A 26,427-nucleotide genomic window follows, 5' to 3' on the forward strand; every position below is an offset into this window, starting at 1 on the left:
AGTGGAGGATGCCTTCGGCTGTTTAAAGGGGAGGTGCCGATGTCTTCTCAACAGCCTGGACCTCAGTGAACAGAACATCCCTCAGGTGGTAGTGGCCTGCTGTGTTCTACACGACCTGTGAGTACAAGGGGAAAGATATTCCTGCCAGGGTGGGGGGCAGAGGCCAAGCAGTTGGCCAGGGCTTTTAAGCAGCTGCATGTGGCTGCCATCCAGCAGGGCCATCAGGGGGCTGTGCACATCTGGGAGTCCCTAAGGGAGAGTTTCAGACAAGACCACCTGGGAGATTCTTCCTTGGGCTTCCCCACTAGGGGCCTTTGCATAGGCCCTCTGTGACTTTCCTCCCCCTCCACACTCCTGCAGATAAAATAAATCAGACTTTTGGGTATGAAACAATAAACTGTCCGTTTTTATTTAGGGTAACTATAACTGGGGAAAGAACCTGAGAGGTAGGAGAAGGGGAGAGAAAGAGAAAGGAGGGGCAATGTGCTTCAAGCAAGGCCATCTGTGGCCTAGGCAGTGGGCACTGTCCTGCAGGGACATAGATGTCCCAAGAGACCCTCACTATCCTCACACCCTGTGAATAAATAGGCATGAGATGGTGCAGGCTAGGCTAGGGAGCCTGCGAGTGGGAAGATGGGGAGGCTCGGTTTCATTCTGTGCCGCACAGGGAATGTCCCACAGGGAGAGGATTTGCCAGCTGGAGGAGAGGGGGGAGGGTGTGGAGGGAGGTGTATGTGAGCAGCAGACACCGCTTGCCCGAGATTGTGCTACTGGGGTCCCCTCCTCCTCTTTACCCAGCAGGTTCCCATTAGGTTCTCAATGTCCTCTGCTTTGCCGTGCTTGACTGGGATTGAATTCTGGTCTGAGTGTGAGAGCTTGACTGTGTGGCATGTGCAGCACTGCTGCCTGTGTCCATAACCCCAGCCTCCTTACTAGTGGCTTGTGGTTAGAAGGTGTCCCGCCATGGGGTCAGGAGAAAGGCAGGCCTCTCCAGAAACCCTGTGAGAAGGAACAACTGGTTCCTATGTGATAGCCTTAAGCAGCTGTCTTCTCCGGACTGGCGCTCCATGTGCACCCTCGTGTAAAGGCTGATGTGTGATTCTCCAGGCCAAGACGGCTGAGTGAGGAGCACACAGCTCCTCACCGCCCACCACCTCCCCCTGCGTGTGTCCAGGGAAAGTACTGGAACTCACTTGAGGGACCTTCACTAGCTTTGTCCAAACCCTGGAAGACATCCTGTGGTGCCAGCTTCAGGGAGATGATGACCTCCTGGCTGGTAGGCATCATATCCTGGCTGGCCTCCTCCTCCTCCACCTTGACCTCTTTCTCATCCACAGCCCTGCCCACCTGGAGGCTGACAGCTGGCATCTCCAGGCCAGAGTCAATGATGAGGTGCAGGGGGGGGAAGGGACTGACCATTCCCCCCTCCCAGGATGTGGTGCAGTGGTCAACGTAGCTCTCCTCCAGTGGCTATTCCTACTTCAGGGACATATATGCTGGTCAATGGCTCACCAATATAGACCCCAATGCTGTTGGTTAATTCTTTCTGCTCTGGGTTCTTCACCTTGATCCATAAAGCTAACTAGCTAGGTTTGCTCAAGCTGGTAGGACAGAATACTTGTTGGCTGCAACCAAAAAGGAGCTTTTCACAGCAGTGCTTCAATGTTTCCCTCATCTTACGTAAACATGCTCCCCTTAAATTTAGGCTCAGTCCTCTGTGAGCTGTGCACTAGCACTGACATTATTGTTTGAGGAAAAGGGTCTGATTTACTATTACTTTTGAGTAGTCAGTTATACCAATACAAAGCAGTTGCAAAAGGCAAATACTCTGATCTGCATTGATGCAAATGACTATAGAAGGTACTGGGTGAATCATATTTCTGATCTGCAGTTCAGTGAGGGTTCCCCCTGTACACATACTTCCCTTTTCTGAGTGCATTGAGAGCATTGTTATCAAGAGATCTAATTTCACTGTAGCAAGTCCTATGCCACTCACCCATGTGGTGAACTGTGCAAGCAAGAGATGCTATGAACAGGATAGTCTGAGACCAAAGCATGAAATGAACAGATCCTGGAAGGAATAGTACAGGTGGGGACATGGGACATATGTGAGAAATTTAAAACTTATTTTAATGCTGCACGATGGAATTTAGATTGAAAAACATGTTTTTACTGTGTTCTGGGCCTTTCAGAGTTCTCAGGTTGCCATAGTAAGAGCTGACTTTGGTGTCAATCAGCACTTATCAGAGGGGTAGCCGTGTTAGTCTTAATCTGCAAAAGCGGCAAGGAGTCCTGTGGCACCTTATAGACTAACTGAAGTGTAGGAACATAAGGTTTCGTGGGCAAAGACGCACTTCGTCATATACAAGCTTATGCTCCTACACTTCGGTTAGTCTATAAGGTGCCACAGGACTCCAATCAGCACTTAGGGACTTCAAACCCTGAGTTATTTGACTGTCAAATACTGGTCCTGAGTCAATGGGAACTACCTTTTTGTTACAAAATTAATCTGATTGTTTAGGATATCTCAGAGTAAGTCAGCTGTGTGTGGCAGGAAAACATCTAACAATAGAACATTCTAGGAGCTCAAAGACAGGCATCAGTAAAGGATTTTTTTTTCCATGTTCATATTCTGCATGGGCCCTGAACAATAGAAAAACCCAGGTAGTGTGGAAGGACAGGAAACATAATGTGCAGCTATGCACCATTACCAGCTTGCCAGAGGATGTTTTAAAGACCAAGATTTTAACAGGGTTCAAAAAGGAACAGAGATAAATTCGTGGAGGTACATCAATTCTTATTAGGCAGGATGGGTAGGAATGGTGTCCCTGGCCTCTGTTTGTCAGAGGCTGGAAATGGATGACAGGGGAGGAATCACTTGATGATTCCCTGTTTGGCTCACTCCCTCTGGGGCATCTGGCATTGGCCACTGCCGGAAGACAGGATATTGAGCTAGATGGACCGGAGCTCCACAACCAGCACCAGGGCCAGAGTTCTGTGGCTGGAGCTCTGCAGCTACTGGGGCCCCTCTCCTCTACAAGGGGCTCCTGGCAAAATCTACCAGACCTTGCCCCTCCCCCACCACATGCACCTCACTCCTGCCCTGCTGCCAGACCTCCCTGTTCCTGAGCTCTGTGGTCCAGGAACATCTGTGGTCCTGCCAGACCCTGGATGTTGCCAGATCAGAGAGTCCCAGTTTAGGGAGATACAACCTGTATTATTGTTCTTACTTTATCTATGGCAAAGTGAGACATGGAGAATGGTGACGAAGGAAGGAACTGAATGTATATCTCCCGAGTTTGGCTGATGCCTTAATCATATGCCCATCTTTCCTCTCTAGAATGTAATCTCCATTGTTGTTTCTTAATGCTTTATATGTATTGTAGACTTCAATACACAGTCTCAAGTGTTATCAGCAGTTATCACTAGTATAGACATCTTCTAAAAGAAATGTTAATTAATGTTCAGCTATACTAGAAGGATTAGCAGGTCCCATTATAAAACTGTCCTCATATTACTTCAGTTATGGGTCTCTAGACTACTTCAAATACCATGCAACAAAGATAATTCCATTAGCTGCTGAAGGTGCCATGTACTTTCCCTTATCTGTGAAATAGCTTCTGCTGTAGAGGATGATGGAGCTGAGCTGCTATTGCTAACCTTGAGGTTAAGAGACTTTTATGTCTCATCTCCCTTTAGAAAGTCACCAAGTTGGAGACCCTGGTCTCTGAGTCAGTCTCTGTATCTGCCCTGGTGTGTGATCTGACGAAATACTGAAAATCTTAATAAAAAATCCTTCATTAAGTTCCCTCTCCTGCCCATATAGTTCTAGTTCTTCACTCCAAAACATGGCTGGAGGAAAGAAGGCAAGAAAGAAAGCAACATGGGAGTGAGTAAGACAGGGAGACAAGTAACAATGTGCAGATGTGGAGAATGGGATGAAGTAGCCAGTTCCTGACTTCCTAAACACAATATGGTGGCACAAGTCAGTCCAGAGACCTCTGGGCAATACAATGTATTGACCGTATGAGGTCAGAATCTGCCCTCAGCATAGTCCTTTGTAGAGCTGGGGTAGGAGGGCACCGTAGAAAAGTCAAGTAGTGAAAGTCCCTGCTCTAGGAAGTGGGAGATCTTCATGTCGCTACCCAGAGCAGGAACCTGACTTTGTTTCCCCACCAGGCGAGTGTCCTAACATCTGACATGGGTGCCCTATCTCACAAACAGGTTTTGAGTGGAAATTTTTCCCTGGACAAATAGGCATTTTTCAACAAAAGAATGTTTCTCTGAAAAATTCCCAACTTGTTCTTGTCCTTTGTTCCCAAGGCAGCTGGGGGTTGGCTTAGAGAGGACTGCATGACTTCTAATACAAATAGCTTGCCTTTTAGTGCTTGTGTCTAGAGCCAACAGGGAAAGATTTGCATGGGACACTGGCATATTGTGACCTTTTGCCTGCTTTTTGAAAGACCTAGGGGAAGGATTAATTGTTGTGGGTGGAGCCAGAGTTTACATCATAACTATGTAAACTCTGAAAAATATGTACATACATAACTATGAAAAATTTGACTAGTTAATGTTCACCTGTAACATAGGTAAGTGGCATTAACAATGCTCAGTGTATGTGTGAGGAAGTAGTGACAGATGTGACTTCCCAGTTCCACCCAGTGAATCAGTGGCAAAACTAGGATTAGATCAAGAAAGTCTGGTTCCTAGACTTGTGTTCATGCTATAGTGCCCAATTTCCTCTGCCCCACCTAAAAATGAGGCATCATTGTTAAATCATGTACAAATTGTTTGCACAATGATGTCTAGTTGGACAATTGAGTGCAGCCACAAAGAAAGTCCTGGCACCAGAAATTGTTGGTTAGCGCCCTCACAGATAATGGCAGAGTGCCAATCAGAAAACGTCCCTTTCTTTAGCATATTGGGCATCTTCCTGTCCAAGTCCAGCCCACACTAGGGTACTTATAGCACCAATAGACTGACTGTCTTTTTGTGGCAGAGAGCAAATGGTCATGCTGATTTTGTTGAGAGTTTTTGTAGGCCTCTTATGCCTTGGATCATGGAGCTTTTATGCTTTCTTAGCTAGACCACTGAGGATGGGGAAGGGCAGCCACAGCTCTCTTCTCTCCTGAGGATTTTTGCCTGCTGAACTTTGTTGGAATCTATCTTGCCTCCATTTCTGAGGGCTAACTCTGCAAGGTGCTAAATACCCTCACTCCACATTGATATTAATGGAAGTTGAAGGCATTTATTTATAGGCCCATTCCAACCTCTGCTAAAGTCAAGAAAAACTCCCATTAACTAGATATAAAATGAAATAGGATGAAAAGTCATTGGTACAAGGATGCTACATGGGGATTCTTAAGCTCACCGATATTAATAAGTATGGGATTCTCAGCAGAGAGTCCATGACTAGATAGTTTTCTCTAGATAATAGACTGAAGCCAGACTGAGTTCTCATCAGTGTTAGGGTGGCTATTAGATGCTACCCTTTAATCAGGAGTTTCTCCCAAATAGCCATGCCATACAGCTCTTATAGAAATCAACACCAGATAACAATCTGAAATGAAGGGGAGAATTATTCCATCCAGTGGATGTCTGATTTGTACTTAATTTTGCAGATAATGGGCACTCTAGAAAAGCGCATGGCCATACAGCTTCATACCATTCTTGTTGCACAATTTGTTATAGTCGATTGTGTGGGGTTTTTCCCATAGAAAGGCTAGGGGCTATCAATGTCCTGGGGTTTCTTCTTTAGCTCCAACAGGATTATTGCTTGGTGGTATATCCTAAAGTGGTGGGGATTTGTCATTGGCTTTGTTCAAGGCTTGTCCTGGGAAAACACTGCAGTTATAGCTGTCAGTTGCTTGGTGTGGTTGTAACTGATGTAGATATTTGCAGGCTGTAGTAACTATTCCAGCATGTGGTATGTGTTGGTGGTTTTGTTTCCTATGCTTGTTGCATCTTCAGATCCTTTGTTGTCATGATTGTGTGTCTTTTGGACATGTATGACTGGAAGGGAAATCAAGTGGTCATCTCATCTGTTCCCTCCACTCAAGGAAGGACTACATAATAACTAAGCCATGCCTGACATTAATTTGTTTAACTTGTTCTTAAAAACCACCAGTGATGGTTCACACTTCCCCAAAACAACTTGTTCCAGTGTTTAACTATCCTGCCAGCTAGGAAGTTTTCCCCTAATATCCAATCTAAACCTCTCTTGCTGCAATTGAAGCTTCTTGTTCTATCCTCAGAGGTTTAGGAGAACAATTTTTCACTCTTCTCCTTGTCACAACCTTTTATGTACTTAAAAACTGGCCCTCTCACATCAGTCTTCTCTTCTCCAGACAAAGAAAACCCAATTTTGGATCATTCTTGTTATTCTTTGTCTTTTGTTTCCAGTGATTTCTTGAGTATAATTGTCACAACTGCTACTAGATTGTAGAAAGGAAGAAACTTCACCATCACTGGAATAATTAAACTTCATATTAAGGGACAGATTCTGATTTAACCAACAAAATAACCTCAAATTCAACATTTATAAGTGCAAAGTAGTGTACATTGGAAAAAATGTCAACTATATATATATATATATATATATATATATATATATATATATATATACACAGATAGTCCCCGACTTATGAACAAGTTACGGACCAAACACTTGGTCGTAACTCGATCTGTTCGTAAGTTGGACCCCGTTCATTTAAATGTGACTACGCTATTTGTAAGCAAGAATTGCATTCGTAACTAGGGGACCGGCTGTAATGCGCTTAATGGGAGGTTGGTCGTAAGGATGAATGGTCGTAAGTCAATGTGTTCGTAACTTGGGGACCACCTGTATAATGAGTTCTACATTGGTGACTATTATTTAAAGAGACATTGGAGAGGATAGTTCTCTGAAAAGTACAGCTCAGTGTGCAGTTGCAGTCAAAAACAAAAACCTTGACAGTGTTAGGAACTATTAGGAAAGAGATAGAAAACATCAGAATGTCAGTACATAAATCTATGGTACACCCGCACCTTGAATTCTATGTCCAGATCTGGTTTCCCCATCTCAAAAGGGATATAGAGGAAATGGAAAAAGTTCAAAGAAGAGCAACAAAAATGACCGAGGGAATGGAATGCCTTCCATATGAGGAGAGACTAAAAAAATGAAGGATGTTCAACTTAAAAAGAAATGACTAAGGGGAGATATGATAGAGATCCATAAAATGATGAAATGGTGTGAAAAATGAATAGAGAAACATTAGCTGTTCCCACAGTACAAAAACCTGGGATCACCCAATGAGGTTGGTGGACCACAGTTTTAATACAAACAAGAGGATGTACTTCTCCATACAATGCACAATTAATCTGTGGAATTCATTGTCGTGGGATGTTTTGATGCCAAAAACTGTGTCTGGGTTCAAAAAAGGACTAAATCATAGAATCATAGAATACTAGGACTGGAAGGGACCTCGAGAGGTCATCGAGTCCAGTCCCCTGCCCTCATGGCAGGACCAAATACTGTCTAGACCATCCCTGATAGACATTTATCTAACCTACTCTTAAATATCTCCAGAGATGGAGATTCTACAACTTCCCTGGGCAATTTATTCCATTGTTTGACTACCCTGACAGTTAGGAACTTTTTCCTAATGTCCAACCTAAACCTCCCTTGCTGCAGTTTAAGCCCATTTGCTTCTTATTCTATCCCCAGAGGCCAAGATGAACAAGTTTTCTCCCTCCTCTTTATGACACCTTTTTAGATACCTGAAAACTGCTATCATGTCCCCCCTCAATCTTCTATTTTCTAAACTAAACAAACCCAATTCCTTCAGCCTTCCTTCATAGGTCATGTTCTCTAGACCTTTAATCATTCTTGGCAAGGAGTCCTGTGGCACCTTATAGACTAACTGAAGTGTAGGAGCATAAACTTTCATGGGCAAAGACCCACTTCGTCAGTATATATGCATCTGACGAAGTGGGTCTTTTCCCACGAAAACTTATGCTCCTACACTTCAGTTAGTCTATAAGGTGCCACTGGACTCCTCGCCGCTTTTGCAGATTCAGACTAATACGGCTACCCCTCTGATACTTAATCATTCTTGTTGCTCTTCTCTGGACCCTCTCCAATTTCTCCACATCTCTCTTGAAATGCGGTGCCCAGAACTGAACACAATACTCCAATTGAGGCCTAACCAGCGTAGAGTAGAGTGGAAGAATGACTTCTCGTGTCTTGCTCACAACACACCTGTTAATGCATCCTAGAATCATGTTTGCTTTCTTTGCAACAGCATCACACTGCTGACTCATATTCAGCTTGTGGTCCACTATAACCCCTAGATCCCTTTCTGCCATACTCCTTCCCAGACAATTGCTTCCCTTTCTGTATGAATGAAACTGATTGTTCCTTACTAAGTGGAGCACTTTGCATTTGTCTTTGTCTTTATTAAACTTCATCCTATTTACCTCAGGCCATTTCTCCAATTTGTCCAGGTCATTTTGAATTATGACCCTATCCTCCAGATAAGTCCAACCCCTCCCAGCTTGGTATCATCTGCAAACTTAATAGGCGTACTTTCTATACCAATATCTAAATCGTTGATGAAGATATTGAACAGAGCCGGTCCCAAAACAGACCCCTGCAGAACCCTTAATTGAACCATTAATAATTACTCTCTGAGTTCGGTTATCCAGTCTCCCACCTTATAGTAGCCCCATCTAAGTTGTATTTAATTAGTGTATTGATAAGAATATCATGCGAGACCATATCAAATGCCTTACTAAATTCTAAGTATACTACATCCACCGCTTCTCCATTATCCACAAGACTCATTATCCTATTAAAGAAAGCTATCAGATTGGTTTGACATGATTTGTTCTTTACAAATCCATGCTGGCTGCTCCCTATCACCTTGGCACTTTCCAGGTGTTTACAGATGATTTCCTTAATTACTTGCTCCATTATCTTCCCTGGCACATAAGTTAAACTAACTGGTCTATAGTTTCCTGGGTTGTTCTTATTTCCCTTTTTATAGATGGGCACTATATTTGCCCTCTTCCAGTCCTCTGGAATCTCTCCTGCTCCCATGATTTTCCAAAGATGATAGCTAGAGGCTCAGCTACCTCCTCTATCAGCTCTTTGAGTATTCTAGGATGCATTTCATCAGGCCCTGGTGACTTGCAGGCATCTAACTTTTCTAGGTGATTTTTAACTTGTTCTTTTTTTATTTTACCTTCTAAAACTACCCCCTTCCCACTAGCATTCACTATGCTAGGCATTCCTTCAGACTTTTTGGTGAAGACTGAAACAAAGAAGTCATTGAGCATCTCTGCCATTTCCAAATTTCCTGTTACTGTTTCTCCCCTGTCCTTGGTCTTCCTCTTGCTTCTAATATATTTATAAAAAGTCTTCTTGTTTCCCTTTATTCCCATAGCTAGTATGAGCTCATTCTGTGCCTTTGCCTTTCTAATCTTGCCCCTGCATTCCTGTGCTGTTTGCCTATATTAATCCTTTGTAATTTGTCCTACTTTCCATTTTTTATATGAGTTCATAAAGGATAGGTCCTTCAATTCGCCAAGATGGTCAGGGATGCAATTCCATGCGTGTGACTCTGTATCTCTGACTGCTAGAAGCTGGGAGTGGAGTGTTAGTGTGGATCGCACCAAAATTTAATCTCCTTGATGCTTGGCACTGGCCCTTGTCAGAGAGAAGTTACTAGGCTAGATAGACCATTGATCTAATCCAGTATGGCAGGTCTCATGTCTGATTGCTCACTGTGAGTCCTACTTTAGGCCCTGACCCTGCAAAGACATATGCACTGTAGGTATCAGTAGTGCCACTGAAGTTCATTCAGAAGTACTCCCATTTAACACAGTAGGATTATTCACAGAGTTTAATAAAATTTTACATTGGTTATTGAACTCAGTGGAAAGAACTGCCATTGGCTTCAATGGAGCTGGATCAGGCATATAGAAATAACCTTTAGCACATATTTACATCTTTGAAGAATCAGGGCTTGACTCGGTGGACAGTCCCCGTGTTTTGAAAAGGTCTGTTCCTAGAACAATGTAAGCAAGTCTCCTAAAGAGTTGTTATTCTTCAGGCTGCACCTCTATAAAACAGGTCCAGCAGGACCAGGGATGTTTCAGGATGAGAGAGTCCTACCACATTGCAGTGAGGCGAGGGAGTGTGGCCTAGAAGCCCAGCATGATGCAGGGGGGATGGGAGCTTGCATGCAGCTCAGCTGGATTGAGAAGGAGGACAGGAGCCAGGAAACCTAGTGCACAGCTTAGCTGAACTGGGGGGCTTAGAGGGGTGGCAGGAAGCCTGGTGCATGACCCAGCTGGGTTGCCAGGGGAGCTGGGAAGCTTGGTGAGTCAACAGGGCAGGAGAAGGATCAGCATCAGGAGAGCTAGAAAAGACCTCCCCTGGTCCAGCAAAATCCCTCACCTGACTAGTAGCCAGGTCCCAAAGGTGCTGGACCATTGAGGTCCCACCTGTATTACTTTAAGCACTTGTCTTCTCATGATGGAGTTTCTTAACTGAAAGGAGGAGTGTGAAAATCAAGGGTATGGCACCTTCTAACCAGATTGCTCCTGGATGATGGGGCTCATTTGCCATATTAAGCAGTCCACTTTGGAGAAGGGATTCTGATTTCAAACCAAGAATATCAGACCTTGCCAGCCAGTTTGTAAAAACTATGCCCCTCACACAGCTATGGGTCTTTGTATTTAGGTAGTATATGAGTGTGATGCTACAGCATCCCCTGTAAGTAAAACATGACTGCTTTGCCTAATGATTCTGGGTGCATGCACTTAAAGAAACAAGCTCACAGTGACTACATTTGGCTTCCCTAAATAGGGCACTAATGATGGGTAAATCTAGAGAAGTAGTCAAGACATTAAAAGGAGACTGCATATTACCTGTAGGTAGGAAGTAAAATCAGAGAATCAAAAATCCATGAACACTGGGAAGGGTTACAAGATAGCTCAGTAGCCAGGAGAAATTAAATAGGAAAAATAGCAACCAAAAATAGTACATTATAAGTTAGCAGACATCCAAAAGAAGAGTGAGCAGCTGAGGCAGATGAGAATATCACTGAAAGGAGAACACATATCTTGTGTTATATGCTGATACATGCTGCGGGTTACTTGTATGATTGAGGAGAAGGAGGAATTGCATCTAGTGTTGAAACATGAGGGCTACAATGATCAGCACCATCCCCTACTCCACTTCTTCCCACCCCGTTCTACCCTCTCCTATCCTCATTATACCCTGAGTCTCATCCCCCTACCAATATGAACCAGGGATTACCCTCCCCAACTCATTGCAGCAGCAGGAAGCTGAGCAACCTGGCCCCAGCCCACTGCACTCCCCCGAGCCAGGTTCCCAGGCTGCCACAGTAAATCAGAGCTACCCAGTGCATCAGGCCTCCCAGTGTAAATTGGAGCAGACCCATACCCCTCTCCCCAGTAATATCCCAGGCCACCTAGGTCCCACCGGGTCCACAAAGCATGGAGCCTGGGGCAGCCACCCCAAACTATCCTAGGGACAGTATGGTTCTGGTGATGATTGTAACAGACAGCAAGGCTTTGGAACTAGAAATAAAGCTGATGAGGCTATCTTAATGGTAGTTAGAGTCCATGGCCTGATTGTTGTCAATACATACTTTGTAAAAAGGAAGCACTTTATTACATGCAAAAGCTGTACCAGTAGGTCCCAGATCAATTACTTTCTGACAAGAGAAAGATCTAAAAACCATGAGATTGTAAAGTGATCCTGGCAGAGGTGATTGTAGAGCACTATATGTGATTGGTTTATAATGGACTTCTGGATGAAAAGGCTAGTAGAGAACAATAGATGACTTTGTTGAATGAAAGCGTAAGTGATGGAGGCTGATAGACAGGGAAGTTGGTCTTAGACAAAAGTTCAACAGAGGCTGGACCACAAACACACTAACCAAGATGATACCAATAAAATTTGGGGGAAAAATATTGGAGGACAGTACAGAGAGTGCATATGCTGCCTGTGATCAAAAGAAAAAAGAAGGTAAATGGCACGGCAAGAAGACTTGCAGCAACCTAACAATGTATAGGGGGCAGTGTCACAGAAGGAAAGATTTAAGTGATGGCAGAAACTGGAAACAAGAATGGTGAAAAGAACAGCAAAAGATGAAAAAAGGAAGGCATTTAAAGCTTTATTTGTAAGATGAATAGCAGATTGTTCAAAGCAAAGAAGCACAGTGGACTGAAGAAATGTGACATGTACCAAAGAGGAAAACAGACAAGTACCAGTACAAGGACAGTGAAATCATTAGGAGGTGGCAGAGTGTTAAGAGCAACTGCTCAATGAACAGAATGTGAAGAAACCACTGAGGGAAATATTCACAAGTGACAATCTTACAGGACCTTTTGACCTTTTGGAGATTCAGACAGTGTTAAAGATGGAGAGCTGTAGAAAGGCCGTGGGACTGAACAGTGTGCCAAATGAAACATTTAAAGGGGTGTGGTCAATAGGATAAACTTTTTCAATGTAACTCTTCATAGTGGAAAAATGCCCAGAAGTGGAAGAAGAGATTGGTCCCTATCTTCAGTGATAAATGAGATGTGCAATGAAGGCGTAATTACCAACTCATCAAGTTAATGAGTCACACAGTGAAAAGGCTAGAAAGAATTAGTGATAAAAGACTTCAGGAGGAGCTGGAATATCAAGTAATTTGGGTTTGTGCCGGGAAGCTCAACAATGGATGCAATGTTTATAGCCCAAATATTGCAGACAGAAACAGAAGGAATTGCACATAGCGTCTGTGGATTTAGAAAAGTCTTACAACAAAGTTGCCAGGAAATTGTTCTAACAGTCCCTGTGGTCACGCAAGCTGCCAGAGGCATATGTTCAAACCATCGTGGACATGTACCAGGGTAGTACCGCAATACTGAGGAGCAGCCTGTGCAGGAAAGTCTACAACAAGGATCAGTCTTAAATTCATTCCTGTTTGTGATGGACACCTCAATGCAGGAGATTAGAGGTACATACTTTTTGCTGGTGGTATTATGTTCTTCTGAGAAGGCAAATCTAAACTGGAAAGCTATCTAAAATTGTGGAAGCTGCATTGGACAAAAACGAATTGCCTTACAAATCAGCTGATAAAAGCATGGATGCTTCATTGAAAGCAACAAGAAGCCAGTAAAACTAGATGTTACACAGTTAAAAGCTGTGAGCAATTGCTGCCTCATCAAGAGCAGTTTGTGTAAACAGAGGGAGTAGATGGAAATTTTCTGTGATAAGAATATGTCAAGTAAAAGAAAAAACCAAGTGTGTAAAATTATGATTGGGCAAGTCAGAACATATGGGTCAACACCAAAATGAGAACATCAGGTAGATGCTGGGTAAGATGAGAACCAATAACCTATACAATGAAATGGTACAAACTATGGCACAGATATTTCCCCATCATGGAAAATATGAGGTAATATTGATTGAGAGAGCTGAAGAAGGTCGGTGTCTGCATGGAAGATGCCCTTGACAAAACCTCTTGGAGCAGGAGGAGAATAAGAGCTGCCAACCGTGACAGACGGGAGAAGACTCAATGTTAGTAAGGAAGGCAGAATTTGGCCTTAGGCTGCTACTTCTCTCATTCTCTCACTGAAACCCAGAGGTTAACTTGGCAGCACTCAAGGTTCTCGGTAAATTTAGCTGAACATTACCATCACATCCACCCACTTGTATTCCATAATCCCCAAATGTCAAAAGTCATGGGCATTGTTATTATTATTTTAAACAAGGATGACTCCCATGAAACCTGTTAAACAAATATAACCCTAAGTAGCTTAAGGTTTTTATTTAAAAACAGGAATTTTGTTTTATGTGAGCATCAAGTTTTTCGTTAAAGTGTGCAAGCTTTCATTCAAATGACTGTAAATTTCAAAATGAGGCTGAACATGAAGTATGGGGTATGCGTTTGTGCATGTTGGAATAAAATGACCCATTGCTAAAGACTATAGAGAAGTCCACAACATAACCACAACATATTGCCAAGCACAAACCTGGACATTTCTATCATGTCCTAAGGGAGGGTGCCAAACAGCCAAAACAGACCCTAGTCTATTATAATGATGTCCGTTTTGTTCTGTAACTATTGCTACTGCTGCCATTGGTGTTAAGACCCTGTACTTTGCCGGAGTGGTGCAAAGGAGCTATAGTGTAATGGAGAATCAAGCCCTTTGTGACAAGCTTGAGTTAATCCATGAAGGGTTTCCCTGCTGCTAATGGTCACTGTGTTTCCCTTTCTCTTTGCTAGCAGAATAGCTGTGATGAATAAAAGGTCATCTAGAAAGAGTGAAATGCTTCTGTAAAGAACAATCTTTGTGCCTGTTACGCAGCTCTCAGCCTGCTGCCGAAGTCCAGCTGTGTGACATAGGCCTTTTACAATGTGAGACTGAGCTCCCAAAATGAGGCACACACAAGGCTAACACAGAGCAGAAGGTGACAGCTGGAAATGAGCTATCTGGGTAAATAGGGTTTGCTGAATTAGAGTAAACTGATCTCAGCTGTCATGGAAGGATGGTGTTGGGGATAAACATGAGACTTATGGAAAGGTCTGATCCCAGCTCTGCCAGAGATCTGAAGCCAAATCCTGGTCCCATGAGCACTGATAATTCTAGAGAGAAAAGGGTGAGGGAGGTCCTATGTTTTTTTTTGACCAATCAGCTGTTGGTGGAAGATTCAAGCTGCTGATCTACACAGTGCTCTTCTTCCAGACACAGCAGGGGGAAAAGGGGGTTGATGTTCACGGGACCCTTGGAGCTTTGTTGGAAAGCATAGGAACAGATTCTGCTTCAGCCTAGCAGATGTGCTTGTAGGGCCTGGAGTTCTCACTCCTTGTATGTTTCCTTTATAAAGACTGAGTGCAGTAGTGCAGAGACTGCTGACATCCCCAGATTGCCCAAAGACTATGCTGGGGGGAGAGACTGTGCCCTCCAAATCTGCCTGCAAAGCTGCCTCTCCTCAAGAGAGGGCATTTCACTAGATGACTCCTGCCTGTGCACTAGGAAGCAGAGAGGGAAGAGTGGGTTTTCTGAGCTCTTAGAGCTCTTTGTGGGGATGAGTGACTCCACCTTGTCTAATACAAGCCAGTGATACCAGGATGTGTCTACACAGCAAAAATAAAGACTCATGGCAGCTAGCCTCAGAGCCCAGGTCAGCAGACTTGGCCTCAAGCTGTGGGGCTAAAATCAGTAAGGATAGGGCTGAACCCTGAGACTCACGCTGCTCCCGGCCAAGTCTGAACAACTCTGCTGTCTTTGGCCCAAGTCAACTGACCTAAGCTCTCAGACTTTCAGGTATGGGTGTGCTTCTTGCAGTATAGGCATCCCTGAGGAGCCCTGAGTCCCTCTCACATCTCCAGACCAAACTCAGAGAGCTTCATTCCACTGGCCACACACAGCAGAAATGAATGTGGCCTTTTTGTGTCTCCATCTGTAAAAGGGAGACTTGAAAGCTGTTTAGACCTCCATTAAGTCAGGTCCCTTCAATACCACTGAGGATCTAGGCCTTTGCTCCTTAATAGGCATAGAAGCACCCTTGTGTGACCCTGGTCTGGACAGGACCCCAGCACTGAGAAGTTATTATATAAAGGAACAGAGCAGCTTTGTTCCACCACTCCCCAGTGTGAAACCACCCAGCTGGTCCTTCACATGCTCCTTTCAAAACTCAGTGATAGCTAGGCCCACAGGGCACCTGGGGCTTGTGGCAAGGTCCCTGGCCAGAGTTAGGGCCAGAAGCCTTCCCCTTTTGCCAGGGGTTTGGGCTTGCAGCTGGTTTCCTGGATGGAGAGCCCAGACACTCCTTAGGGACACCCTCCCCTCCTGGCACTGGCATTGAACTGCTTTCCCCCCAATGTCCTAACTGGGGAGGCTGTTAAAGGTCTCCAGCAGGCCTGAAGTGGAGTCAGCTGGCCCCAATCTGCCTGGGCCAGCCCCCTGCCAGCCGCTCCTAATTGTCCTGCAGCCCTCCACTCCTCATTAACAGGCCTTGTAGTCTTTGGGGGCTGCCTTTTCCCTATGCTGTAGCAGCCCCGTGGCCTGGCATTGTCACAGACTCTGTCCCACTCAGAAACTAAAACTCCAATAAAATAAACTATCTCATCATCTCCGTTTGACAGTGTTTCCCAGTCCCATGAAGGGTGCATGCTAGGAAACATCTCCAGCACCATGGATTGTACAGTCCACATGGCCAGATCCTAGGAAGGAGATCAGTGGCAAGCCCTATCAGAGGAGAAGGTATTCTGGGGATTTTGATGAGACTAGTGAACAGCTGACATGAGCAGCTTCTGCTTCAGCTGGTCCCCGCCACACGTGGGCTGTGTCTACACTGGAATGAATTTCCGGAAATGCTTAAAACGGAATACTATTCCGTTTTCAGTTTTTCCGGAAAAGGAGCGTCTACATTGGCAGGCTGCTTTTCTGGAAAAGCCCTTTTTCCGGAAAAGCGTCTGTGGCCAATGTAGACGCACTTTTCCGGAAAAGACTACTGGGCTGTCTACACTGGCCCTTTTCCGGTACCGTGTTCCGGAATAAGGACTTATGCCCGAGCGGGAGCAGAATAGTTTTTCCGAAATAGCGGCTGATTTTGTACAGTAGAGCATCGTTGCTTTTCCGGAAATTCAAGGGCCAGTGTAGACAGCTCGCAGCTTATTCCGGAAAAGCAGCTGATTTTCCGGAATAAGTGGCCCAGTGTAGACACAGCCAAGGGTTATAATGCAATGGTTGTAGGAGCCACCAGAGCAGGATTTTCACTGGTACAAGGAAGAGAGAGGAAAAGGAAACATCTCTATGTTCCATTTAGGAATAAGAGTAAAATACTTGTTAAAGGAGCACACAGGAAGCCAGAACTCTCTTCTTGCATTTGTTCTTGATCAGTATTTTGCTAGTCCCCACTGAAAGCTAAACTGTTGCCTGGGAGTATGGGGTCAACATGCTATGCCCTTTCATCTCCCCCAGTCCTGGAGAAGGGTAAAAGCCAGGACTTGCTTTGTCCCCCATTGGGATATCAAACACTGTCACCAACCTTGGAGACTCAAGCCCTTATTCTCCAGGAATGCAGACCCCCTATGTGATTGATACTAGGGCCAAAGTGATGATGGGGGCAGGACCCTTTCTCGCTGTAGGCCTTTCCATGGTAATGCAGAGCCAGGCTCAACCTAGCTTTTAGTAAGCAAATGATGTCAGCTCTCACTGGCATTATTTTAAGCTGATTGTGTACATTATTTCTCTCTATGAATTTCTGGCTTGCTTTCCCCCTCCTCTCAGTCACACACAGACTATTTTTTTTTTTTTTTTTGTTAAAGCCAACATCTGTAGGTTTGTTCTTTACAAAAATAAAGCCATCCATCTCTTTTGGCTGCAGTTATGTCATGTGAGCTCAGGAAAGCTGGCTCGAGCAAGGTTTACAGTAGCTGTCTCAGCCCTCAGTGGGAAAGGCACTTATCTGTATGGGACGGTCTGCAGTTCTCAAGAATGCATCCGTCCCTCAGACTGAGGGGGTGGCTTTTGTTTATCCTTTGGCACACAATGAAATGATGGGAAAACATGCTTGGATGCACTGCTGTAGTAAGGTGGGGCAGGGCAGCAGTTAAAAATGGAACAGAGCCTTTGATCCCTGGCCAATGCAGATGACTCCCAGGGTTTGGGGTTTAGAGTGGACGTCATGTTCTCTCTCTCCATCTACATGTACAGAGCTAAGAGTTCCCTCCTACTTAGCAAACAGAACAAAGCCTCAAAGACAATTGGCTTCCAGGAAAGAGTGGGTATGCAACTGCCTTCAGAAAAAAAGCAACTATTCGGAAGGAGTGCGGGGGCAATCAATTATACCACCCTCTACCTGGTTCACACTGAAAATGGAATCGGTGGCTGGTAGTCCCCATACAAATCAAGGCATTCCTGCCATCTGTCCAAGGGATAGGATGAGTAAATCAATACTGTATGCCTCGTAGGAGCTCAAAGCACTTTTGCTTCAGGGTTGAGTGTGGCCGCCATTTTGTGCCAGGCGGCTCTTCACACAACAGCTTCTGATTAGTTTGACATTTCTTCTTATTAATTTCTTTCTTCCTCTCCCGCCCTCCCCCCAAAATGAATAAAAAGGAAACTCCACGATTACGAGGAGGCTAGGAACTATCACAAAACATGTGGCAATAGGGTGTCAAGGAAAGACACAGACACGAATTTCCCACCTAGAAAGTGAGACGTCCTCAGTAAGACTGTGGAGGCCCTAGCTCTGTGCAACCAGCGTGTGTGTCAGCTCCTCAGTTGCTGGCAAGACTGACTTGTTTAGCATGAACAGATAAAAGGTGATCTCTAAAAATCTGACTAATGCCACTTGCCTTGTAAACAGAGAGAAACATATCTAGATTTAAATCAGTCAGTCTGTGACATCCTTCAGTAATGAGCTCAACACAGGTATATTTCCTGTCCCCTTGGGGCTAGCATCATAAAATGACTTAGGTGCCTAAATCCTGGCATCGGTCCCCACTGGGTTTCATAAAACCCCCATTCACTGGTGCTGAACTCTGTAGGTGCCTAAACTTGCCTGGTGTCTAAATTCTTGCAGTAAATTTTCCTAGCTGCCTGCTTCTGCCTCTGAGCATCCAGATACCTAAGCCTGAGAGTAAGGCAGGGAAAAGAATTTGCCACTGTAGCATTTAAAGTGTAGATATATGCCAGGTTTATACTACAGATATCAGTGTAACTGTGTTAGTAAAGGGTGTGAAAATTCCACACTCCCTAAGTGACATATTTATACCAAACTGCCCACTTCCCTGTAGACAGCACTTTGTCAATGTGAGGGCTTCTCCCATTACAGGGAAATGGATTAACTATACTAAGCTCATAGCTTTGGTGATTTTCACGTACCTAAAAGTTAGGCTCAAAGGCACCACACCTAAATGTTTTTGTGACTCTAGCCCTTTGTCTCTGCGGTACAGGTATATTGTGTTCTGTTGTTTATAGCATGTTGGGGGGTAGGGAACGACGTGCATTTCACTATTTGTCCTGTTCTGTAGTTTATATGGATTTACCCGGCATTGCTCATGTCCTTAACTCAAATAAGTTTTGTTTTTCTTCATTTGATTCATTGCTCTGGGGTGAAGTTGAGGATGAGGGGTTCAGTATGCAGGCTGCCCTGGAGAGCGAGAACTACCCCAGCCCTCTCTCACCTGTCCCCAAGCTGTTGTGGTGAGCAGCTCCAGCAGGCACAGCTGAGGGAGAGGTACATGTCTCCCAGCCAGAAGACAGACAGACACACAGAGAGAAAGACACACAAACAGACAAAATCTCTACAATATATAGTATACAGCTGTCCCTTCCTTTTTCAAGGGCCAAATTTTGTGGGCAGTCGGATTTGAGCCAGCATATTTTCATAGCTAAGACAGTCTGAAAGAGTGCAACTACTCAGCAATCCCATTATTTCAAAATAAATTCAAAATAATGGGCAGCTTATTCCAACTTCTGTAAACCTCATTCCATGAGGAATAACACCTATGCCAAAATAGCTATTTCAAAATAGCTGTAGTGTGGACTCACCACTGTTGCTATTTCAAAATAGCTCCTTCCCAGAGCCATTCAGAGTAATTACTCCCCAGTGCTTCCTGGGGCTCTAAATCAAGATAGCGCATCCACATTAGGGGAGCCTGCCTCAGACTAATTTTGAGGATTCTCTGTAGTGCAGACATGGGATGTTAAATATCAGTTAATTAAAGTTGATTAACCTTGTGAATTTGTATTGGTTACCTGACTATTCTGATACAGAGGCAGCAGCACAGAATGGTAGCAGGCCCTGTCTGGAGGGCGTGGGGGGGATCTGAGCTCCCAGACCCGGCGCAAGCTAGAACTGAACAGGGCTGGCTGCCCACCCAGCTCCCAGTACATTTTAAATGCAGAGCCACAGCAGTGGTAGGTACCAGACCTGGCACGAGCCAGGACTGAGCCAAGCTGCTGACCAGCCTGCTAAAAAATTTACTATCGGGGTGTAGGGGGAGGGTGGGAAAAGCATGTAGTCTATAGCATTAACCTATAAGATTTTGCTTATCCGTTAATCGGTTAATCAACTGCTCTGTTACATCCCTAGTGCAGACGCACTACTTTGAAATAACCTATTTTGGAGTATTTCTTCCAGAATATCTCATTCCCAAATAAGTGTGCAGTGTAGACATATCCTAAGTGATTCAGCAAGATTATTGTCCTTGACTAGAACCCAGGCAGCCTGGGTCCATTTCATGATGGCACTGCAATGGACAGGGTTCTCCTAAGCATGGAGTTAGGTTCACTTCTACAACAGCCCCCAGGTAAGGTGGCATTCTGAGATGGGTCACCCTGTGAAAAAGAGCAGATCCAGAGACAGGTGTGGACCCAAGTCCTAGGGATGATTCTGTGCGCTTGCAGAACCCCACTGGGACCACTGAAACAGGACTGCAGGTTTGTGTAGCCTGTGAATGTCTCTGACATACCCCAGGGTGGATGCCAGTGTGGGAGCTGCCGTCTTGGACACTAAGGATTAAACCAGGAACCTACAGAGCTCAATGCATGTGCATCTACAGTTTGAGCTAAAAAGATGGAGTCTGTAACAGACTCACATCCTCTGCAGGTCAGACATACAGAGGGACACATAACACTTGCTAACCATTGAATTACACACAACTTCTGGACAGAAACAGCTCATCCCAAACAGTATTTCCTGTAAGCTGTGTGCTTATGCAGCTACTCAGGAGAGATCCAGATGCCACCAGCTGATCAGCAGAGTGCTAGATTTTTTGCATCTATAGATGTTGCACATTCACATATGCCTTGGTGCACATAAACATTTATTCCACACAGAGGTGGGAAAAATTAGAGGGAACATTGATCCTAAGCCCCAGGGACCTGCAGCAGTTCAAATCTCATTTACATAATTACTGCCATTTTAGCCATATGCCAGAAATTTACTAGAGGTGCTCCAAAGTTAAATGATTAAGTCTTGATAGCTAAGTTAGTGCTGCATTTTTGCAGCCCATGAGAACAAGCCTTCCAGCCTAGGTCAACAGATCGGCCTAGCACTTTAAAAATAGCCATGCTTTGATGTTGTACCTTAATCTGGAGCTTGGGCACAGAGCTGCAACTCCAAAGCACTGCTACACTGCTATTTTTAGGATGCTAGCATGAGCCCTGCTGGCTGGAGTCTGTTGCCCTGGGCTGGAAGGCTCACTTCCACAGGCTCCAAAATGCTGTGTAGACATCTTCTACAGCTTGAACTAGCAAGCCAAGTTCTGTAGCTGGGAGCTGTAACAGACACACATCTGCTGTGGCTCAGATGCACAGAGGGATACATATTACGCAACTGATTAAAGGATGCATCTGGCCCATTACATTTTTTGAAAAAGTGGTTCCAACATAGCATCTAGGCTGAGAAATAAAGAACTCTGCATGGAAGTTTGGCAATGTAAATAGATTGAGGCAGCATGAACTTGGCTACATTGCACACACATGGCATTAACTACCCACTTTCTTTGTTACATATACGCTCTTAACACTTCCTGGCATTTAAGCGGTACCAAAAATGTGCCAACTGGCTGAGCTAACAATGCAGCAGAAATCTTTATTTGTAGAACTGTTTTGCCTTTGAATACTTGATTTCTCAACCTTAACTTACATTAACCATAGTTTTGCATTGTCATTATTATCCAAATAATAATTTGGATAATAATAGGGGGATATGATAGAAGTCTATAAAATCATGACTGGTATGGAAAAGGTGTGTAACCCTTCTGCCAGGTAGTGCCAGCAGCAGCCAGGGCTGAGTTGAATATCTAGGGATTCCTTTTCATCCATTTCACACAGAACCGGCTCGAGCTCCCACTCAGTAGCCTGGGAAATTCACACACCCCTTGTCGCCTCTGAGGGTGTGTCTAGACTACCTAGTTTTGTCGACAAAAGTGGACTTTTGTCGACAAAACAATACCAGCGTCTACACTACCGCGGAGTTCTGTCAACATAACGTCGACAGAACTCCGCGGTTTTGTCGACGCTGGTAAACCTCATTTTACGAGGCAAAACACCTTCTGTCGACAGAGTTCTGTCGACAGAAGGTGTTATTGCCTGTAACACTGTGTCCAGACTACGGAGTTCTGTCAATAAAGCGACGTGCTTTGTCGACAGCACTCCATGTGTCTGGACGCTCTTTGTCAACGGAAGTTTTGTCGACAGTATCTGTCGACAAAACTTCCGTCGACAAAACGCGGTAGTCTAGACGTACCCTGAGAGGCAATGCTTCCCCACTCACAAGCACTGAGTCTGAGTGTAGAAAAGAAACTTTTAATGAAAGAGGGAGAGAAGTTACATGGCGTTAGCTTGGGGAAATACCACAAACATAGTTCCTAACCCCCCACGAGTAACAGTCCAAGCTCAAATGGATTGAACAATGTCCTTTGCCCCTCAGGCTCACTAGTCCAACAATGTAAGGGTTCCATTCATTTACCCAAACTTTCTCTGTACCCCACTTCAAACACCCCACTTACAGCTCTGTCCAGTCAGTGCAGGTCCTGACACATCACCCTGATGACTCCACTCATTGAGCCTGAGGCCATGCCACCTTTGTGCTGCTCCTGTGCTCTGCTGGTGCTGCCTGCTGCCGCTCCTACCAGCTGCCCACCGGTTGTTCCCGCCAGCCACTCCACTGGCCGCCTGCTGGTCATTCCCGCCAACCACTCCGCCAGCCGCCTGCTGTTCCCACCAGCTGCCTACCCCTGCTCCTACTAACCACCTGCCGATCACTCCCATCAGCAATCTTGCTGGCTGCAATGGGTCTGGCATCACACCAAACCAGTGACTTCAGCTCTTAGTAATTTCAACTCTTTAGCCACCACGTAGGCTGGCAAAAGATTCCAACTTCTACTGGACTAGCCAAAAGACTCCTGATGGAGTCTGCTTTAGGTCTATCCTTAAAACAAGGGGGTGGGGGAAAGGCAGGTTGAACCAGTCTTACAGGTCACGCCTGGCAGGTATGAAGTGGGCTGGCTCAGGCTCCCCCCCACCCCAACTCAGTTCAGTCAATTCTGAAAGAGGGAGGCTTGTTCATCTGAGACCTCTGACAATGATGGTGTCTCTCCTGAAAGCACTGGTGTCATATTTTACAGTTCCCACATTTTGGAGTAGCATGATTTGTTACAACTGCCCAAATTAGTTACAATACATCACATTCCATTCTAACAACCAATCCTCTATCAGCCCTGGCTGAACTGGATTTACATAACCACACCTCAGATTCCTTCTCCATCCCGGCAGGAGCTGTATTTACATATCAACAGTTAACAGTTACTTATCTTGCAGAGCTAACCAATTTGAGTGAGCATTCCCACTCCCAGGACAGCTCTCTCATTTTAGCTGGCTGATAGCAAGCAGTAGTTCAGCCCCTACTTACAGGTGAATAAGGAAAAGTTATTTACTTATTCTCACAATATTAGAACTAAGGATCACCAAATGAAATTAATGGACAGAAGGGTTAAAACAAACAAAAGAAGTTTTTCTTCACTCAGCACACACTCAACCTGGAGAACTCCTTGCCAGAGGATGTGGTAAAGGCTAGGACTTTAACAGGGTTCAAAAAAGAACTCGATAGATTCATGGAGGTTAGGTCCATCAATGGCTATTAGTCAGGATGGGTAGGAATGGTGTCCCTACTCTCTATTTTTCTGAGGATTACCTGTTGTGATCCCTCCCTCTGGGGCACCTAGTATTGGCCACTGTTAGCAGGATACTGGGCTGGATGGATTGTTGGTCTGACCCTGTATGGCCGTTCGTATGTTGTCATGTTCTTATATTCAAACAAGGAACAATTATGGCCCCTCGGTTCTTTACATATCAATCGTTGCCTCACTTCCAGGACACTGGAGAGGGAAAAGGAAAAAGGAATAGATTGACACTTTTAAAAAAAAATTGCATGAAGTACTACTCTCACTAGCTAGCATCAGGGAGTGTTGTTGTCTATTGACATCAAAGTATATCCATGATTTCATGGCCCTCGCCCAGTGATGTCAGTAACAACACTCCCATTGATTTCCATGGTGCGTCATGAGCCTTTGTACCAATATTACCGTCTTAGTAAGAATTAACAGGTAAGATGATTGGAAATTGCAGAGGGATAAATATGACATATGAATTCATAACTACTAGATTATATCTTAATCACTGTTGAACTGGTATACATGTGCCCCCTAGAGCTAGTTGAAAATGTTTGATGGAACAGATATTTGTTGAAAAATGTGATTTTATTGAAATGGTTTATGAGAATAAATTGTTTTCAATGCCAGTGTTGAGGGAGAAAATTAAATTAATCTTTATTTTTACTTTCTTGCAAAATCTTCTGGAAAAGTTTATTTTGAAATAGAGCATCCAGACACAAAAAGCGCATTAAAATAACGATGTGCCATTTAGAAAGAGAGCGTTCATTTGGATTGGACACAATCTCGCATTTAAGGCCACCCAGAACCACTTCATGCAGGGCATTAGGTCAGCAGTTGCTTTCAGATGCTGTTGCCTAAGGCTAGCTGAGATACATGCTTAAAGGGACCCCCCTGGACAGCCGTTTCTCAGCTTCTTCTGCTTGCTTGCCTATCTCTTGGAGGGACAGCAAAGCATTTCCTCTGTGTCCTCTGGTTGCCCTGTGTTTGGATACCACAGCACACCCTGCTGTGGAGCCGGAGCTGCCTCTGGGCATGCGGTGGCCCCACACGACCATGCTGTGGTTTCTGCGGGCTGCCTTCATGGCTCTGCATGAGCTCGACCCCACACTCATCATTCAGAACCTCTGCCTATGTGCAGGAGCAAGGCCCTTGCAACCACACCCCATAGTGGAATGACGCTTCTGGAGGCTGGATACCAATTCCGACTGGTGGGACCGGCTAGTGATGGAGCAATGGGATGACCAGCAGTGGCTCCAGAATTCCTGAATGAGGAAGGAGATGTTCTTGGAGCTGTGTGCCTGGCTCGCCCTTGCGCTCAGATGATGGGAGAAGCAGGTCACCATTGCTGTCTGGAAGCTCTCAACACTGGACAGTTACTGGTCTATGGGCAACCAGTTTGGCTTCGGGGAGTCAACCGTTGGAGCGCTCCTCATGCAGGTATGTTGCTGTCGGGCTGCTATCCCTGGGGGAGGGGGTGGAGAGTACTGGAAAGGAGGACACTAGGTAAAGGGGAGTTGGGGTACAGTGGGTGGGCTGGGGATGGTGGTGGGGAAGTTATGCAGACCCACCCTCACACAGCTCTTTTGGGGGGTGCTTCATAGAGGGTGGTTCCTGCAGAGTTTGAGGGGGAGAGGGAGGAGAGGGGACCTCCCAAGGGCTCAGGCACCCCCTTTGATTCTCTGTTTTGTGTCTTTCTCTCCTTCAGCAGGTGATGAGGGCCATAAACACCATCCTGCTGCACAGGATCATCTGCTTGGGCAACCTGGACCCTATCATCGTGGGATTTTGGCTCCTCTGAGCTTCCCCAACTGTGGGGAACATCCCCATCCATGCCCACAACCAACCAGGCAGCATAGTATATTAATTGAAAGGGATACTTTTCCATGGTCCTACAGGCCCTGGTTGACCACCACAGACAGTTCACAGACTGGTCAGGCTGTTTATCGGCTGGTGAGGGAAGGCTCACAAAGTCCGCGTCTTCCACAACTCCAGCCTGTACCAGAAGCTGTAGGCTGGCACTTTCTTCCCTGAGTGCAGCATCAGGGTGGGAGACATTGAGATGCCACTGTGCAATGTGTGGGATGCGGCCTACCCCCTAATACCGTGGCTGATGAAGCCATACACCCGTTAAATGACCAAACCAAGGACTGCTTCAATGGTCACCATGTAAGGGCCCTGGCATAGGCCTTCCACAGCTCCTTGACCTTGCTCCAGACCAGTTCTAGGCTCTAGTATGGTCCTTTGTGGCAGGCTGTTGGACCTGAAGATATCGGCATTGCACTGTCTGGAGCGGAGATCCTGGAGGTTCTCCTCGTCACCCCACACCTATAGGACAGCCAGGATTTCCACTCCAGACCAGGACAGTGCACGCATCTCTCAGCTCCTGGCAGGCTCCTGGGAGCCCTGGCCATGCTCCCTAGGATGGGCAGAGGTATCTTGGGGGGGCCTGTGGCTAGGATATAGTGTCAGTGTGCTGGCACTGGAAGCTGTTAGTGCCCTTCTTCCTGACACAAGCCCTGTCCCCTATATCTGCAGCTTTAAGAGCTGCTGGGAAACAGGAACTATAGAGTTGTAATGAGTGTGGACAGAGTGGCCAGCAGGGCATCTGTGTTATTGCCTGGAGGCCTCTTTTTTCAACAAAACTCTCTATTCCGTGTCCTCACACATCCTTTTCCGAAAGAGCTTTTTCAGAAAAAGGCTTATTCCTCATGGAATGAGGTTTACTGCTATT

This window comes from Pelodiscus sinensis, chromosome Z, assembly GCF_052426305.1.
Source record: "Pelodiscus sinensis isolate ZL-2025 chromosome Z, ASM5242630v1, whole genome shotgun sequence".
In the NCBI taxonomy this organism is placed as follows: Eukaryota; Metazoa; Chordata; order Testudines; family Trionychidae; genus Pelodiscus; species Pelodiscus sinensis.